Source organism: Neovison vison, chromosome 1 (genome assembly GCF_020171115.1).
Source record: "Neovison vison isolate M4711 chromosome 1, ASM_NN_V1, whole genome shotgun sequence".
In the NCBI taxonomy this organism is placed as follows: domain Eukaryota; kingdom Metazoa; phylum Chordata; class Mammalia; order Carnivora; family Mustelidae; genus Neogale; species Neogale vison.
The window spans coordinates 22,999,266-23,017,563 of record NC_058091.1 but is presented as its reverse complement, the minus strand read 5'-3'; the positions used below and the strand labels follow the sequence as shown (position 1 = coordinate 23,017,563).

The following is an 18,298-nucleotide window of genomic DNA, read 5'->3' as shown; positions in this document are numbered from 1 at the left end:
CTCTCCAGCCTCACCTAATATTATACCTACTACTCTACATCTATCTCTGCTTCAGCCATACAGATCTTTCTTCGGTCACTGGTTCTCATATTCCCTTCATCCATATACACACTCAACAAACATCTTTTAAGTATCTGCTATGTAATGGGAAAATCACACATCATTGAGCACAATATACATTGACACTTGAACATCATGGGTTTGAACAGTAGAGGTCCACTTACATGTTCTTTTTTTTTTTTTAATAAATACAGTACAGTAGTGTAAATCTGTTTTTCTTATGGCATTCGTAATAGCATTTTCTGTAGCTTACCTTATTTTAAGTATACAGTATATAGTATAAATACAGAATATGTGTTAATCAATCATGTATATTACCCATAAGGCTTCTGGTCAACAGTAGGCTTTTAGTAGTTAAGTTTAGCGGAGGCATCAAAAGTTACTTGGATTAAAAGTTGTGGGATTTTTTACTTCCTGGTGGGGAGTTGGCATTCCTAACCCCCACAGTGTTCAAAGGTCAACTGTTCAAAAGTCTCTACTCTCATAAGAGCTTGCATCTATTAAGGGGAGATCAACAATAAGTATGTAATATATGTGGTAAATGAAGGCAAATGTGGTGGAGAGAAAAAAAGAGCCAACCAGGAAGGGGACTAGGAAGTGCCAGTTTGGGGGGGGCAAGGTTCACTCTTAAATAAGGTGGTCAGAGAAGGGGACATTTGAGGGGACCTGAAGTAGGAGGAGGAATAAACTGTGCAGATACTTGGAGGAGGAACATTCTTGTCAAGAGAATGGCTCGTACGAAGGCCGGTGGGCAGGAGCAAAGAAATAGCAATGTGGCTCAAGCACAGTGAGTGCAAGGGAGGAGAAGAACATGAGGACAGAGGAAGGTCATCACATAGGTGATTGAAAGGACTTTGACCTTTTTATTGAAGGAGGAAGCCATTGGAGGGCTTCCAGCAGATCAGTTGCATTATGCGCTTTTTAAAATGATTACTTCTTTGAAATTGTGTTGAGCATAGACCAGGGGGAAGCAAGTGTAGAAGCAGAGACACTAGTAAGGAAGCTAAAGTAATACTCCAGGTTAGAGATGATAGTGGTAGCTTGGACCAGGCTGCTAACAGTGGAGGCAGCGGGAAGAGGCCCACAGTCTGGATCTATTAGGATAGTTTAGACAACAAGTATTACTGATAGATTGGATATGAGGTATGAGAGTATAGGAGTCAAAGATGACTCCAAAGTTTTTAGACTGAACAACAGGACGTAAGGAATTTAATGTTGTGGGAAAGTCTCCAGATTTGTGTATGGAGGTAAGGAGGTGGAAATCAAGAGTTTTGTTTGGCCATGTAAAGTTTGAGATGTCTCTAAGATATTCAAGTAGAAGTGTGGAATTGGCAAGATGGGTAAGTGAGTATAGAGATGAGCTGAAAGACCTGGCTGTAGATAGAATAATTGGATTTCATAGTAGTGCTTTAATAGCAGTTAAAGCCGGAGAGTAGTTGATATCATAAAAAGAGGCACTCCTTAGTGTTTGGTTGATCTGGGGTCATCCGCAAGGGGGACTATGCAGGAGCAGCCGGTGAACGTAGAGGAAAACCCACAGAGTGTGGTATCCTAAAAACCAAGTGAAAGTGGTTAAAGAGGAAGGAGTTCTCAGTACATGAAGTGCCGCTCTGGACCAAGTGAGGTAAGAATTGATAACTGGGGGCGCCTCGGTGGCTCAGTGGGTTAAGCCTCTGCCTTCAGCTCAGGTCATGATTCCAGGGTCCTGGGATCGAGCTCCGCATCGGGCTCCCTGCTCATCGGGGAGCCTGCTTCCTCCTCTCTCTCTGTCACCTGCCTTCCTTGCCTACTTGTGATCTCTGTCTGTCAAATAAATAAATAAAATCTTTAAAAAAAAAAAAAAAAGAATTGATAACTGACTGCTGTATTTAGTAATATGGAGGTCATAGAGGATCTTGAGAGCAGTTTTGGTTAAGAGTATAAAAGTCAGATGGTCATTTTATTTAAGAGAGAATGGGAGAAGAACTGGAGACAGTGAGTACAGATGTAGTACCTTTGTACTGTTTTCTTTGTCCAGACTTTTTTTTTTTCCAATTTATTTATTTTCAGAAAAACAGTATTCATTATTTTTTCACCACACCCAGTGCTCCTGTCCAGACTTTTTTAGCCTGTTTTTGACTCTCCTTCCTATAGATCTTAGCTCAAAGACCACTTTCTTAGTTTCCCTGATCTGATTAAATGTCCCTATAAAAATATACTCTTATTTTACCATGTCTCTACTTGCTAATGAGCTACAAATGTAGTTTTATAATAGTCTGTGATAATTTTATGAAAGTGTGCCTGCTTCTTTTTAAAAATTTATTTATTACTTGAGAGAGAGAGAGCGTGCCGGGGTGGGGGGAGGCAAAGGTGGGTAGAGGGGAGAGAGAGAGAGAATGAATCCCAAGTGGACTCCACACCCAGTGTGGAGCCCAGCATGGGGCTTGATCTCATGACCCTGATGAGATCATGACCTGCACCAAAATCAAGAATCTGATGCTTGACAGACTGAGCCACCCACGTGCCCCAGTGTGTGTTTGCTTCTAAAGCTTAAGCACAGAAGAGCAGCAGCTGTGCTGATTTTTGCTCATCCTCTGCAGCTCTGAGTACAGTGCTTGGCATCTAGTATGAACTTAGTGCATATTTGATGGGTAAATGGAAGAAAAATACAATGTCACAGAACTTTCAAAGGTATTGTATATTTACATATAGTTAACAAAAACAAGACAATTGGTAGCAGGTACTTTATTATAGTGAAAACACTTCAGAAAATTTGCCTCTTTTTTAAAAAAGATTTTGTTTATATATTTGAGAGAGAGAGCGCGTGTGTGCACAGGTCCTGGGGGAGGGGCAGACTCCCCATCGCGGAGCAGGGAGCCTGAGACACAGAGTCTTAAACGGACTGAGCCACCCAGGTGCCCCAAGGAGTTGTTGCCTTAAATGAAGAGTGCTTTAATCAAGGAAAAAGTTGACTGGCTGGTCCCTAAGAGGCCTTTATTATGAAATTCATTGATGAATTTACCATAAAAAAAAAAAAAAACCAGTACTCCTAAATCTTGTGAGTTTAGAAACAATCTTGCTAAGTTTATGAGAGTTTGTAAGATGTGGAGATTGTGTGTGTGTGACAGTGTATGTGTGAGTGACTGATGGATTTATCAGGATGCCAGTTTTGTTTTTTTTTTTTTTTAAAGATTTTATTTATTTATTTGACAGAGAGAGATCACAAGTAGGCAGAGAGGCAGGCAGAGAGAGAGAGAGAGGGAAGCAGGCTCCCCGCTGAGCAGAGAGCCCGATGCGGGACTCGATCCCAGGACCCTGAGATCATGACCTGAGCCGAAGGCAGCGGCTTAATCCACTGAGACACCCAGGCGCCCGAGATTTTTCTTTCATTGTCAACCTCAGAAGATCTAGGTTTTATTTACCATAGAAGACAGTGCAGTTTTGATACCAGAAATTCATCAGTGACCTTTTTCAATGCACTCACAGGGGGATGGAAGGATGGAAGCCAGACATTTGCATTCATTTATTCAGCATTTATTGAAAACCTACTACAGGCAACTCTGATTGGCAATAAGTATATAGCAGCATACTTAAAAAACTCCTGTTCAGATTTGCCCTTAAGAAGCATAAAGTCTAGGGGCGCCTGGGTGGCTCAGTGGGCTAAGCCTCTGCCTTCAGCTCAGGTCATGATCTTAAGGTCCTGATATCAAGCCCCACATTGGGCTCTCTGCTCAGCGGGGAGCCTGCTTCCCCCTCTATGCCTGCCTCTCTGCCTACTTGTGATCTCTATCTGTCCAATAAAGAAATAAAATCTTTAAAAGAAAAAAAAAGCATAAAGTTTATGTAGAATATAGCCCACTCTTTGAAGAAGCTTGGCTGAGCAGTGAGCCAAAGAGAGTAGTAGCTGAAGGTTTATATGAGAGATAATGAAGAAAGGATGATGTTTAGGAGGTAGAATCAATAGAATTTAATGACTATTTGGATATGGGAGTTAAAAAAAAAGTCCTGGGTTGACTGCTCTCCGGATGGTGAAGACTTAACTCCTTCCATTAATCAGAGTAGGGAATATACTAGAAATGCCAGTCTTGGGATGGGAAGATACTAAGTCCAGGTTTGCACGTGTTAATATCTTGTTTGAAGGACTTAAAAGTCATGCAAATGAACAGTACCTAGTACTGCTTTGGAACAACTTTTGCACATGAAATCTTAACTTGTTGAGAAGTATAGCTATATATTCAAATAGTGAGGAGAACATGGACCTCAGAACCCCATAATCTTGGATTTGAATCCCAAGTCTGCGTTTTGCTAGGTGTATGAATTTGGCCAATTATTTAACCTCCCTAATCATGGATGTCAGACATGAGATAGCCTTAGCTTTCTTATGTGTACAAGGAGGATAATTACCTACTTCCCAATGACTATTGTGTAGATTTAATGAGGTAATGTATATAAAATGTTTCGATTTGCATCTGGCATATATTGGTACTCAAGATATTGTATCTTTTAAAATAGTCATCTTTGGGGCGTCTGGGTGGCTCAGTGGGTTAAAGCCTCTGCTTTCAGCTCGGGTCATGATCCCAGGCTCCTGGGATCGAGCCCCGCATCGGACTCTGTGCTTGGCAGGGAGCCTGCTTCCCCCTCTCTCTCTCTTTGCCTGCTTCTCTGCCTTCTTGTGATCTCTGTCTGTCAAATAAATAAATAAATCTTTAAAAAAATAAAATAGTCATCTTTGGGGGTGCCTGGGTGGTTCAGTCAGGTGAGCATCCAACTCTTGATTTCAGCTCAAGTCATGATCTCAGGGTCATGAGATCAAGCCCTGCATCGAACTCCACACTGGGTATGGAGGCTGCTTAAGATTCTCTCTTTCCTGACCCTCTGCCCCATCTGTCTCCCACCCTCCACCATGCTTGCTCTCTCTCTCAAATAAATAAGCATCTTTATGTAAAGTAATATTTGTCACTCAGTATGAAATGTTTATAAAAGTGCTTTGTAGATGAACTAAAGAGCGTTATTTTGTATAATCTTACTATTGTCAGCATTCTCTAAAATTTTTTTTTTTTAAAGATTTTATTTATTTATTTGACAGAGAGAGATCACAAGCAGGCAGAGAGGCAGGCAGAGGGAGGAGGAAGCAGGCTCCCTGCTGAGCAGAGAGCCCGACGTGGGCCTCGATCCCAGACCCTGAGATCATGACCTGAGCCGAAGGCAGCGGCTTAACCCACTGAGCCACCGTTTAACGAGATCCTTGAATTATATTTCATTTTTTTTCCAAATTTAAAATTTATTTTTAATATTTTGTGTTTTAAGCTTCTTAATTGGGAAAAGTTATAAAAAGTAAAAATACAGCAATTATTTTTTTCATAAAATAGCAGCATAAAAGATTCTATTTCTTAGCAAGACCTCCATGTCCAGCTCTATTATAAAAATTGCTGAAAACACCATGTTTCATCAATATATCTATATGATATGAAACATTTAAAGAATGTATTATTCAGGGAAATATAATTAATACATAAAATTTTATTTAATATGACACAGTTTTACACTGTTTAATTTAGAGTCTTAGTTTCATATTGTCTGCTTTTTTTTTTTTTCTAAGATTTTATCTGTGAGAGAGGTAACATAAGCAGGGGGAGTGGGAGAGGGAGAAGCAGACTTCCCACAGAGCAGGGAGCCCAATGTGGGTCTCCATCCCAGGACCCTGGGATCATGACCTGAGCCAACGACTGAGCCACCTAGGTGCCCCATTGTCTGCCTTATATTTTTACAACAAATAAAGTAAACAGATGTTTTTGAATTTAGAAGAACTGCTTTCTGTTGGTAAATTTTCATAAGTACATTCAGAAGATTGGGAAGTAGAATTTTTCCATAGCTGAGAACAGATTGAGATGTTTTGCTAACTTTGGGGAGAAGCAGCATAATTCCATGAGACCATTGACTTGAAGCTAGACATTTAAATTCTTGCCGCTGCCATTTACCTTATTCATATTGCTAATCTTTCTAAAGCCCCATTTTCTTTATCTATAAAAGACAGAACATGTTGTTACCCATTTCCGATCTTTGAATATACCAAATTTAAGATCCTTGCATATGCCGTTTTCTCTACTCAGAATGCTCTTACCTAAGATTTTCAAATGACTGCCTTCCTCAATGGTTTAGACTTATCTCAAAAACTGTATCTTCAGAGATGTTTTCCCTGACCATGCTAGCTAAAGCAGATCACCTAATACCCTTTTTAATCTTCATCATAGCAATTCAATTATCCACTTGAACATATTTATCTGTTTTATTTTGTATTCTCTGTGAAGGACCCTGTCTTGTTTACTACTGTACTTTCAGTGTCTCAAACAGTGATTTACACATGGTAGATGCTCCTTAAATCCTTGACCCACTGGCTGACTCTCTACTTCATAGCCTCGTTAAGAAAACTCCATAAAATAATGTATATAATGCATTTAAGTATGTGGCACCATTTCTTCTGTTTGTATATTTGTTTTCCTATGTCCTATCTAATCCTAAAAACTTTTAAGACATGCTTAATACACATTCACACATATGTAAAATCTAATGGTTATAATTGCTGTTATCGGTAGTTAATATTCAGTGTGTTTACTCTGTGCCTGTATTATGCCAGGTGATTTATATGGATTTTCTTTCCAGTAACTCTATGAAGTAGATATTATTATCCCCATTTTCACAGATAAGCAAGCGGAGGCCCAGAGAGTTTAGATAACTTGCCTCAAAACACCTAAACCAGTAAATGGCAGAGTTGGAAGTGGAAACCTTGCCTGTCTGTCTCCTGACAAAACTCATGTTCTTCTTTACAGTGCTCTATGCCTTCCCCCCAAAAGGCGGGTATTCAGAAAAAAAAGCAGTAGCTTTTTTCTGATGACAGATTTGGGTGGGGGGGGCGGGTAACAAACAATGGAGCATAAATACCAAGTTAGAGCCCAAGTGTTCATTATTCTGCCTTCCCCAAAGAAGGGCTTTCTGCCTTCTTCTTCTTTTTTTTTTTTTTAATTTTATTTTTTTCAGTGTTCCAAGATTCATTTTTTATGCACCACACCCAGTGCTCCATGCAGTACGTGCCCTCCTCAATCCCACCAGGCTCACCCATGCTTTCTGCCTTCTTTTTTTTTTAAAGATTTTATTTATTTATTTGACAGAGAGAGATCACAAGTAGGCAGAGAGGCAGGCAGAGAGAAAGAGGAGGAAGCAGGCTCCCTGCTGAGCAGAGAGCCCGATGTGGGACTCGATCCCAGGATCCTGAGATCATGACCTGAGCCGAAGGCAGCGGCTTAACCCACTGAGCCACCCAGGCGCCCTGCTTTCTGCCTTCTTGAGGTGCCATGCCCACAGCTCTAGTTTCTTAGCCTTTTACTCATACTTGTATTGAAAATGGAATAATCAAAACTTAAGCTCAATTCTTTATTCTTTGTACCCTTATTGTGTTTAATATCTCACATGGTCAGAAAGCCTCAAAGGTCTTTAATGGTAGCCCAACTCAAGTATTAACAGGGCTGAATTAAATCAACAAACATCCCTCTCTTGGACCTTTATTCATAATAACAGACTATAGCTGAGGCCCTTAATTTTCTGTGTAACTTTGGGCAAGTCTGTCGATCTTTCTGGGTCTCAGAGTCTTCATCTGTGAACTGAGGGCAGTTAAAGTAAAATTTTTTTTCCAACTAAAGCCCATAATTTGCGTTAGGGTTCATTCTCCTGTTTTCCATTCTTTGGGTTTTGACAAATGCATAATGTCGTGTACCCACCATTGCAGGATCATATAGAATAGTTTCATACCCCTGAAAATTACCCGTGTTCCATCTTTTTATGCCTTTTTCCCTCTCCTTGAACCCCTGGCAACCACTGGTTGTTGTTTTTTTTTTTTTTTTTAATATTTTATTTATTTATTTCACCGACAGAGATCACAAGTAGGCAGAAAGGCAGGCAGAGAGAGAGAGAGAGAGAGTAGGAAGCAGGCTCCCCGCCAAACAGAGAGCCCGATGCGGGGCTCGATCCCAGAACCCTGGGACCATGACCCGAGCCGAAGGCAGAGGCTTTAACCCACTGAGCCACCCAGGCGCCCCTGTTTTTTTTTTACTGTCTTGTAATTTGACCTTTTCCAGAATGTTGTATGTTCGGTATTATACAGAAAGCTGCTATAAAATACATTTATATTCAGGTTTTTTGTGGACATAAAATTCAACTCATTTAAATAAATAACTGGTAGCATGATTGCTGGATTGTTGGGTAATCTTATGTTTAGCTTTGTAATAAATTCCCAGCTGTCTTCCGAAGTATCCATACCATTTTGCATTTCCATCAGCAACGAATTCCTGTTCCTGTTGCTCCACATCCTTACACCTTTGGTGTTGTCAGTGTTTTGGATTTTAGCCCTTCTTGTGGGTAAATGATGATATCTCATTTTAATTTGCAATTCCCTAAAACAGTATTGATCATTTTTTCACATGCTTATTTCCTACCTGTATTTATCTTCTTTTGGTGAGGCATCTGTTCACATCTTTTGCCCATTTTAAAAAGGCACAAGTTCTTTATCAGGTATGATGAAAACAGATATTTGTTTTGCAGATATTTCCCAGTCTGTGGCTTGTCTTTTTATACTCTTGATGGTGTCTTTTACAAAGCACTTTTAAGTTTTAATGAAGGCAAACTTCTCAGTTTTTCTTTCATGGGTTATGTTTTTTGGTGTTGTATGTGAAAAGTCATTGTTGAAACCAAGGTCACCCAGATTTTCTCCTGTGTTATCTTCTGGATGTTTTACTGTTTTGTGTTTTACACATAGGTTTATGCTCCATTTTGAGTTAATTTTGTGTGAAAAGTGTAGTAATGTCTGTGCCTAGATTTACTTATATTTTCATTAATGAAGTTTCTGCTGGCTCTGAAATTATTAATTATTTTGATCAATAATGTTAGCAGGTTAAAAAAAAACTTTAAAAAAGAGTATACTGAATACTTCAACCATTTAAGCATTGTTTTCAAAAATATCCCTTGGGAGAGAGGCTTGACGTCAACCCAAAGATGGGCCAAGGAGAGCTTTATCTGGACATATCAGGAGACTGTACTAACAGTTCCATTTCAGTGCTGCTTTACTGTTATCTGTTGCTAACATGTGCATTTGGATGAGTGTTACACATGTAAATTATTTGTTGGGGAGACTTCTTACCATTAGGAGTAGATCCCCTGATATTTGTCTACATTGCCATTTCTTTGCTACTTTTCTGCCTAGTGATAAAGGTTTGCAAAAGCCCATCGATGGTTTCTCCCCTACTTTCACCTTTCTATGCCATGCTGAAGCCATCTGAACCTTCAATATTTCCTTATGTGATGACTGACTTCAATTTGTTTTTAAAAGAAATTATGTTAATTATCTACTATTTAGTATCACAAGCAATTTTATCTCCGAATGTTTCCTTGGTTTTTTCTTCTCTTTTTCTTTTTTGAGTAATAGATGACAGTGGAATTTTATTGTTTTATATTAAAGCAAGATTATTGCATTGCACATTATGATTTTAGGGGTAGGCTGCCATGAGGGATTGGTGATAAAATTGTTGACCTTCTTAACCTGCATTTATAGTGATCCCATCAAACATAAGAAGTACATATTAGTTCTCACTGTGTTATCATCCATGTTTCTTGAGTTGCGTATTTAATCAGAAGTCCAACATGAGGGGCGCCTCGGAGGGATGGCTCAGAGGGTTGAGGGTCTGACTTCTACTCAGGTCATGATATTGGGGTCCTAGGATCGAGCCCCGCGTGAACTTCCCACTCCATGGGGAGTCTGCTTGTCCCTTTCTCTCTCTGCCTCTCCCCTGCTCATGCTCTCTCTCCCTTTCAAATAAATAAATATTTTTTTTTTGAAAAACATGATACTATGAGTTTATGGAAAGTGTGTACTATTACCTAGGAGATTAATAAAATTTCTTAAACTTTTTGTTCATTATCTCCTCCTGGTTTCGATTTGTAAAAGGTGATAAAAGTAATTAAATTAGATAGTAATTTATGATTGCTGTTGTGCAGTACTATTACAAAATCACTTCCACTTCATGGAACAAAAGAAAAGAAAAGGAAATAAAGTGAAAGGGATGGAGAAGGAGAGTCTCAGCAGTGAAAGGTCTGATTTTCTTTTTCAGAAATTAATTTCGTAGTTGAAAAAGATACATATATTCCTTATGAATATCTAAAATAAAACCTCTAGATAATAAGTAAAGGAAGGCCTGTGGTTACTTTCTCAGGTGATTTATTCGAAGACTTTTTTCTTTTTTTATTGAGGTATAGTTGATATATAACATTGTATTAGTTTCAGGTGTACAACATAATGATTTGATTTTTGTATATATTGTGAAATGATCGCCACAATTAAGTCTAGTTAACATCTGTCACCATACACAGTTACCCATTTTTTTCTTGAAAAAAACTTGTAATATTCAAGTTTTGCCTCCAACTGCTTACCTAGTTTTTCTTATTTTGATTTGTTAGAAAGTAGCACAGCAACCAAGTGTTATGTGTGTACCTTCGATGTATATATGTAAGTGTGTGTGTTGCCCAGGTGAATCCCAGAAGCTTTTCAATTTGAATCTTTAGATTTTATTTTTAAGATGTCCCTAGCAAAATTGATTTGAATTCTTTCCAGCAAGATCAGTTTGAATTCTATTCTTCTCAGCCTTTAAAAAGCTTATTTTCTCATATATACTAGTCTTAGAATATAGTAGTTTTCTTTCATGTGTGTTATTTTCTTTCTGCAGTAAATGAATGAAAACGTATATCAAATTCACTCTTTAGGGGTGCCTCAGTGGCTCAGTGGGTTAAATCCTCTGCCTTCAGTTCAGGTCATAGTCTAAGGGTCCTGGGATCAAGCCCCACATCAGGCGCTCTGCTCAGCGGGGAGCCTGCTTCTCTTCCTCTCTCTGCCTGGCTCTCTGCCTACTTGTGATCTCTCTCTGTCAAAATAAATAAATAAAATCTTTTAAAAAAAAAATTCACTCTTTAATTTTTTTCCAGTTCTTCTGCCTTTGGTGTCTCCCAAGTTACTCTGATGTGCCTTGAATGTCCTAAGTTTCCAATATTCTGGCTATTTTAATATATTTTTTAAAAATAAAATTGTTTAATATGTATTTATTTTGCCCTTACTGAAAGATTTGTGAGCTAGCTCTTAATATGTATGTACAATTTATGACATAAATTTTGGAAACCGATCTCATTTCTGGCTTCATTCTTGTTTTTCTACTCTTTTTCTACTGTTTCATACCCACATATTTTATGTGAGTATATACATATCTAGGTAAGATTTTAAAATTTTGTGTCATTTAAAAATACTAAATATTTCAAACAAAAGGACAAAAGAGTAAGTTAGTAAACACTGTTTTGTAACTTTTCAAATATTAACATTTTCCTTCATTTTTTTTGATGGAATAAAAAATTACATGTATATAGAAGTGTCCTTAGTACTACAATATATTGTCTTCATGTTTTAAAAAGATTTTATATAAAAGACAACTTATAATACTGTCATTCTATAACTTGCTTTTTTCACTGAACAATATATTTTTAAAGTTTATCCATGTTACTAAATGTGAATCTAATTTTTTATTCAGTTGCCACATGATGTTTCATTATATGAATGTGATACAATTTATCTCCATTCCCTTGTTAATATATAGTTACGTTTTTTTTTCCTTTTTTCCTATTGCAAGCAAGGCTACAATGAACATCACTGTATATACCTACATTTTTTTCTAGGCTTCATTCATAAATACTAAGAAGTAGGGTTGCTGAGTAATAGGGTATATACAGCATCACAATTTTTAAATTGTCTTCCAAAATTTTCTGCCAGTTAAACTCCCACCAGTCATTCATGGAAATTTCCATCTCCCCACATCCTTGCCAAATAGTGACTTTTTTCTAAGTTTTTGTCTGATGGGTGTGAAATAATTTTTCATTGTTTTAATTTCCATTTTCCAGATTGCATGGCATTTCCCGAAGTTGAGTATCTTTTTGGCTTTTGAATATCCATATTTTCTCATCTGTTAACTACTCTTCATATCTTTTGTCCCTTTATTGAGCTTTTTCTTATAAATTTGTAGGAGTTTTGGTAATTTCAGTACTAATCTTTTATATGTTACATGTGTTGCTTTTTAAAACTTTGTCAGTGGTATCTTCGGTTGCATGGAGTTTTAATTTTAGTTTAGTTGTTATCACTTTTCCTGTTTGTAAGTTGTCTTGTTTATTATGAAGTCTTTCATACCCAAAGTCTGAAACATATTCTATATTTTCTTCAAGAACAGTTAAAGATTGTTGTTTACATTTAGGCATTGAGTCTAGCTGGAATTTATTTTTGTGTTTGTCATGGAATAAAGATAGACGGTTACTTTTTACAGTATGGATAGTGTGTTATCCTGGCACAAATTGTGAATAGTAATCCTTTTCCTAAGAAAATGCCCTCATTTTCATATACCAAATTCCCAGAGTCTATTTCTGGACTCTGTTTTGTTCCATTGGTCTCTTTTTCTCACCTTGTGCCAATACCACTATTTTAATTACTAACACTCTATAATGAATCTTTTTTTTAAAAAGATTTTATTTATTTGACAGAGAAAGAGATAGCGAGAGAGGGAACACAGGCAGGAGGAGTGGGAGAGGGAGAAGCAGGCCTCCCACTGATCAGGGAGCCTGATGTGGGGCTTGATTCTAGGACCCTGGGATTACGACCTGAGCCGAAGGCAGATGCTTAACAACTGAGCCACTCAGGCGCCCCTATAATAAATCTTAATAGTTAGAAGAACAGTCCCTTCTTTTAACAAATCTTGTTCACAAAGATTTTACAAATTTTATTTGGCTTTATCCCTATGATTCTTATGATTTTTTACTATTGTCTGAAAAAAAAATATATGTATTATATATATATATTAAAATTACAGTTTCCACATAGATTATCCAGATGATGGTGATGATGATGATGATGATGATGATGATCAAAGTAAGCTGTACACCCAGTGTGGGGCTTGAACTCATGACCCTGAGTTGGAGAGTCTTATGCTCTACCACTGAACCAGGCAACCAGGCATATCCAAATTCTCTTGACTTTTCTATGTAAATAATCGTATTGCCTACAAAGAACAATTTTTTTTTCCCTTTTGAATCCTTATCCATCTTGGTTTCTTTTCCTGTTTTATTTATCCTTTGGTGTACTCTCCAGCTGTATGTTGAATACTACCACTAATAGTGGGAATCCTTGTCAAAGTGTTGTTTTTAGTATCTGAGGTACACATTTGGTCTTGAAAAGTAGTACTTTTAGTTTGTTTTAACTAGTTGTAATTTTAAAACGTTTTATTAATTTATTTCTTAAATTTATGAAAGTTTATTAAAGTTGCAATTTTCAAAATGTTTTTCCTAAGCATTTGAATTTAACTTAAAAATTTTACGAGATCATATTTTAGATCTAGTAGTCTTTGCCTGGAATTAGGACTTTGGCTTTTTCTTTGATTAATGCTTAGTTAACTGGTAAACCTAGTAGATTAAGTCTTCCTTAAACATGAATAGCACTTATAAATTTAGGTACCCTAGGTATTTCAAACTGCATTTTTCTATTTAGCCTATCATATTTTCTCAAATACTTTAAACAACTATCAAGGCAGATCTTCATTTCCAATAAGTAACATCTTTCTAAGTAATTAAGCAGCATTTGTCAATTTAATACATTAGACTTATACATTTAATAAGTCTGATTTTAGAAGTCATTTTAAACATTTTTAAAAACCTAACACCCTTTCACCAGTATGGCTTAACTGTTCTGTTTTTGACACTTAACCAGTTCTTTTTCTTGCATTTGAGCTTGGCTGTTTACTTGCAAATGTCACATATTATCCGGTATTTCTGTATTTAGATTGGAGGTGAACTTTTCTCTTTCATAGTAATTCAACATTTTGTCAGAATTTTTCGTATTTTATTTTACCTACCTTTTTTTCTTTTTTTTTTTAAGATTTTATTTATTTATTTGACAGACAGAGATCACAAGTAGGCAGAGAGAGAGAGAAGAGGAAGCAGGCTTCCCACCTAGCAGGGAGCCCGATGTGGGGCTCCATCCCAGAACCCTGGGATCATGACTTGAGCTGAAGGCTGACGCTTAAGGATTGAGTCACCCAGGTGCCCTTACCTTCCTTTTTTGTATGTAATTTTATAAGTCATTTAAAAGTCTTTCTGAAGGAGGGTGTTGTAAACAAATACTTGTTGAAATAATTAAAACTATGTATTCTTCAAATGTTTAAAATCTTAATGGTTGTCTAGATAAGATTACCAAGGTATTTATAGGGGTATTCACTGCAAAGACAAAATTTTAATTGTTTTAGAGCTCAAAAATATGGCTTCAATAGAAGTTTAAAAAAAAAGTTCAACATGCAAGTAAATTTGCCTCTCTCTTAGTAGAATTTTAAAAATGGATGAAAACTTCGAGATAACTTAAATCAACCCTTTTATTTTTTAAATAAAGTTGGGAGGGGGTTTAGGTACTAATTAGGATAAGGTCACAGAACTAGTTTGAACTAGTATTATCACCACTGCACTGGTGAATCCAAATATAATGCCCACCAGTAAGTAGTAGTAGAGGGAGGAATCTCTGGCCCCAGGGTGTATAAAGGCTAAGAATTTAATGTTCCTCATTTTTCTCATTTTGTTTGAACCTAATTATATTTCCTTATATTCCTCTATTCAAAAGGGGACAGATGATGGCTGTGAGATCTTATTGTGATATATTCTTTTTTTTAGACTCTATTCATTTAGAATATATGAGACAAATTCTACTTCTTGCTCCAAAGTACTTTCACATCAATTGTTTGAAATCTGTTGCTCGATTGTACTCTTTGTTATAAACCCTCCTTGTTTCATGAGTTGATTTAATGAGATAATGTAGTATTGTCCCAATAATTTGGCTACATTATGATCTGTCAGGTACTTTTGAAAGTATACTACAGTTTTTTGGTGCCATTTAATTAGATATACCAGAGTGGTTATTTACTAAATCAAGTGAGCTTAAATATAAGATCATTATAATTTTTAACTTTTTTAAGAAGGAGGTTTCTTTTTCTTCCTTTACCCTCCTATTCTGGAAATAGGAATTTCTGTATATGCAACAGGATGTTTTGGACAATTTGCTATTTGTTTTTTCTGTTAACACTTGTTATTTCATGTTACCAGTTACGTATCGTAATATTTTGATAGTTGTCTTCTGTGTAGAGCTACTTGGAAGATTCTGTATATAGATATTATCTAAAGTCTGTTCTGTGGAATGCTCGTTTCTCAAGAGGATACCCCAAAAAGGTTTCTGTTGCAAATAAGTTTGGGAAATGCATGCTTTATACCTCTTTTGGAAATTCACAATGATAGTAGAATGTTAAAGATAATAAAGTGGAATATTAAAAATTAAAATCTGGATTAATATTAAAGAATTTTTTTTTAAAACCTTGCAGGTGAAGAAGTTGGTTAATTTTGTCTTACCCATTTCAACAAGTTTATTTGCTGGAAATTTATTTAATTAAGGGAGTAACTTTGATTAATATCCTATGAAGCTAGTATTTTGGTAAATACTGTTTAATATTATGAATCCTTAGTGAATGGTAGATCATCAATACTTTAAATATTAAAGTAAGTATGTTTCTTTTTGTTTCTTTAAGCCTAGTTGTCTTTATAATTTGTTTTTTTTTTTTCCCTTTACAGCATTGATCATTCCATTTCCCCCAGTCATTCTTTTCTCCAGACCAGATGTTTTTATTCATTTAGCTCATCTTTATTGTGCCCCTAGAGAGCACATACTAGAAGTACAAAGATGAATAAAATAAAGTTCTGGCTCTCGAAGACCTAACCCACTGATATTTTTTTTTTCCTAACTCATTGATTTGGTAGAGCAGGGGAGACACCTGTAAGGCACACCCCCTTACATCTTTATGTAATTTAGAGATCCATGATCAGCACTTTGCATTTACTTACTCAATTGCATGAAAAGAATGTTCCTTTTTTTTTTTTTTAAGATTTTATTTATTTATTTAACACAGAAAGAGATCACAGGTAAGCAGAGATGCAGGCAGAGAGGGGGGAAGCAGACTTCTTGCTGAGCAGAGAGTCCAATGCAGGGCTCTCTCGATCCCAGGACCCTGAGATCATGACCTGAGCTGAAGGCAGAGGCTTAACCCACTGAGCCACCCAGGCACCCCGAAAAGAATGTTCTTAATGTATATATTTTATAAAGACTTTATTCATTGAATCCAAGATGCCAAAGATTATAAGGCACAGCATTACTTTATGTCCCACAATGAAAAAAAAAAACATATTGCCAAATATAATTTAAAGGTGAATCCTCAGGGAGCCTGTGTGTCTCAGGCAGTTAAGTGTTTGCCTTCCGCTCAGGTCATGATCTCAGGGTCCTGGAATCGAGCCCCACATTGGGCTCTCTGCTCAGCAGGGAGACTGCTTCTCCCTCTCCCCCTCCTTCTGTGCTCTCTCTCTCAAATAAATAAATTAAATCTTTAAAAAAAAAAGGTGAATCCTGATTTCATAGAAGTAAAATATATGCATTCATTTATAAATAAATGTTTGCTAACTGTTAGTCTTGTATCTACTTATTTCTACTGCATTTATTGATTTGAGGACAACAAATGCTTATTAAATGACTACCCTATAATAAGTCCAGTGGATAACAGAATAATGAATAAGATATGGTCCCTTGCTCTTGAGGGATTATAGAGGAAGACAGATATGTGCAGACATTGCTAAAATAAAATTATGTTTGTTAAGGCAACTAAAATCAAATCACAGAAACTATAATAACATTAAAGATAATTTTATAAAGATAGTGGATGGCTTTGGAAGAGTTATGAATTGCCAACTTCAAAAAACATTGCTAATTTTTTTATTTTTTCATTGTCAGAAGCAGTTGAGGGATTAGTGGGTAGGAGGGAGAAATGGAAAGAAATACTTATTTGGGGGTATGTATGTGTATTTTTTTTTAAAGAAGAGAGTAGAGTTTGTTTTAAAGATGTTTTAAGGTTTTCTCAGTTGTTATCTCCACAGGAGTTCTATTTCAAGGGAAAACAATTCTGATAGTTATAATGTTTGTTTGCTTTGGAAATTTTACAAATTGAATTATACTCAGCCAAACATGTTTCTCTATGTGTAGATTTATTTATACAAGGGAAAACTGTTAACCTTAAGTTGGCATCTGTCTGTTGTCAGCAGCTGTGTTGGTTGGTCTACTCACTGTCTGTGTATGCACTTAAGGGAGTGCAAGCTTGCTTTAATTTTGGCTTAAATAGCACTAGGAAAATTAATCTGTTAGTTTGTTTTTTCCTGAGGCTAATATAGGGGAAAATTGGATTAACTACAATTTATGGAAAGCAGTGCAGAAACAAAAAGGGCACCATATTTAGAGTCTGGAAACCCAAATTTGAATTCTGGTTTTGCCACTTAGTACACCTGTGACGGTAAGCAAGTTGCTTAATATTTTTGCCTTGGTTTCCTCGTGTGTTCAAAAATAACTATAACGATATTATGCCACTTTGTAAGGCTAAGTTAAAATTCGATGTATAAAGGCTTTGTAAATTGTAATACTTTTCAAGTATTAGTTGATAATTCTAGATTTTGCCTTTTAGTACAGTTGCGAATAATATACTATATAAGACTATATACATTTTATTTTTTTTATTTTTATTTTTAAAGATTTTATTTATTTGACAGACAGAGATTACAAGTAGGCAGAGAGGCAGGCAGAGAGAGAGGAGGAAGCAGGCTCCCTGCTGAGCAAAGAGCCTGATGTGGGGCTCGATCCCAGAACCCTGGAATCATGACCTGAGCCGAAGGCAGAGGCTTTAACCCACTGAGCCACCCAGGCGCCCCAAGACTATATACATTTTAAAGAATTGAGTTTAGCAGCTTTGACCTATCTGTATTTGTATAAACTTTAGTCAAAAAAGGATGTCATTTTCTCCCTTTTAAGCATTTCAGAGACTTTTTTTTTTAAAGACTTATTTATTTATTTATTTGACAGAGAAAGAGAGAGATCACAAGTAGGCAGAGAGGAAGGCAGAGAGAGAGAGGAGGAGGAAGCAGGCTTCCCGCTGAGCAGAGAGCCCGATGCGGGACTCCATCCCAGGACCCTGAGATCATGACCTGAGCCGAAGGCAGCGGCTTAACCCACTGAGCCACCCAGGTGCCCCTCAGAGACTTTTTTTAAGAGAGAAAGGGAGGAGGGGGC

The 18,298-nt window shown here is 36.7% G+C and overlaps 1 protein-coding gene across 11 annotated transcripts in view; it reads left to right on the top strand.

Moving 5' to 3' along the window:
- CEP57L1 (centrosomal protein 57 like 1) overlaps positions 1 to 18,298 on the top strand; it is a 69,705-nt gene that overhangs the window by 2,322 nt on the left and 49,085 nt on the right. For 3 of the 11 annotated variants that reach the window (XM_044244489.1, XM_044244479.1, XM_044244494.1), the window contains exon 1: positions 17,400 to 17,528. The exons of the other annotated variants lie outside the window; for them this stretch is intronic. The gene's annotated coding sequence lies outside the window, so the exon portion shown is untranslated. Of the gene's footprint in view, positions 1 to 17,399; positions 17,529 to 18,298 lie in introns of those variants that run through there. 11 annotated transcript variants of the gene reach the window in all.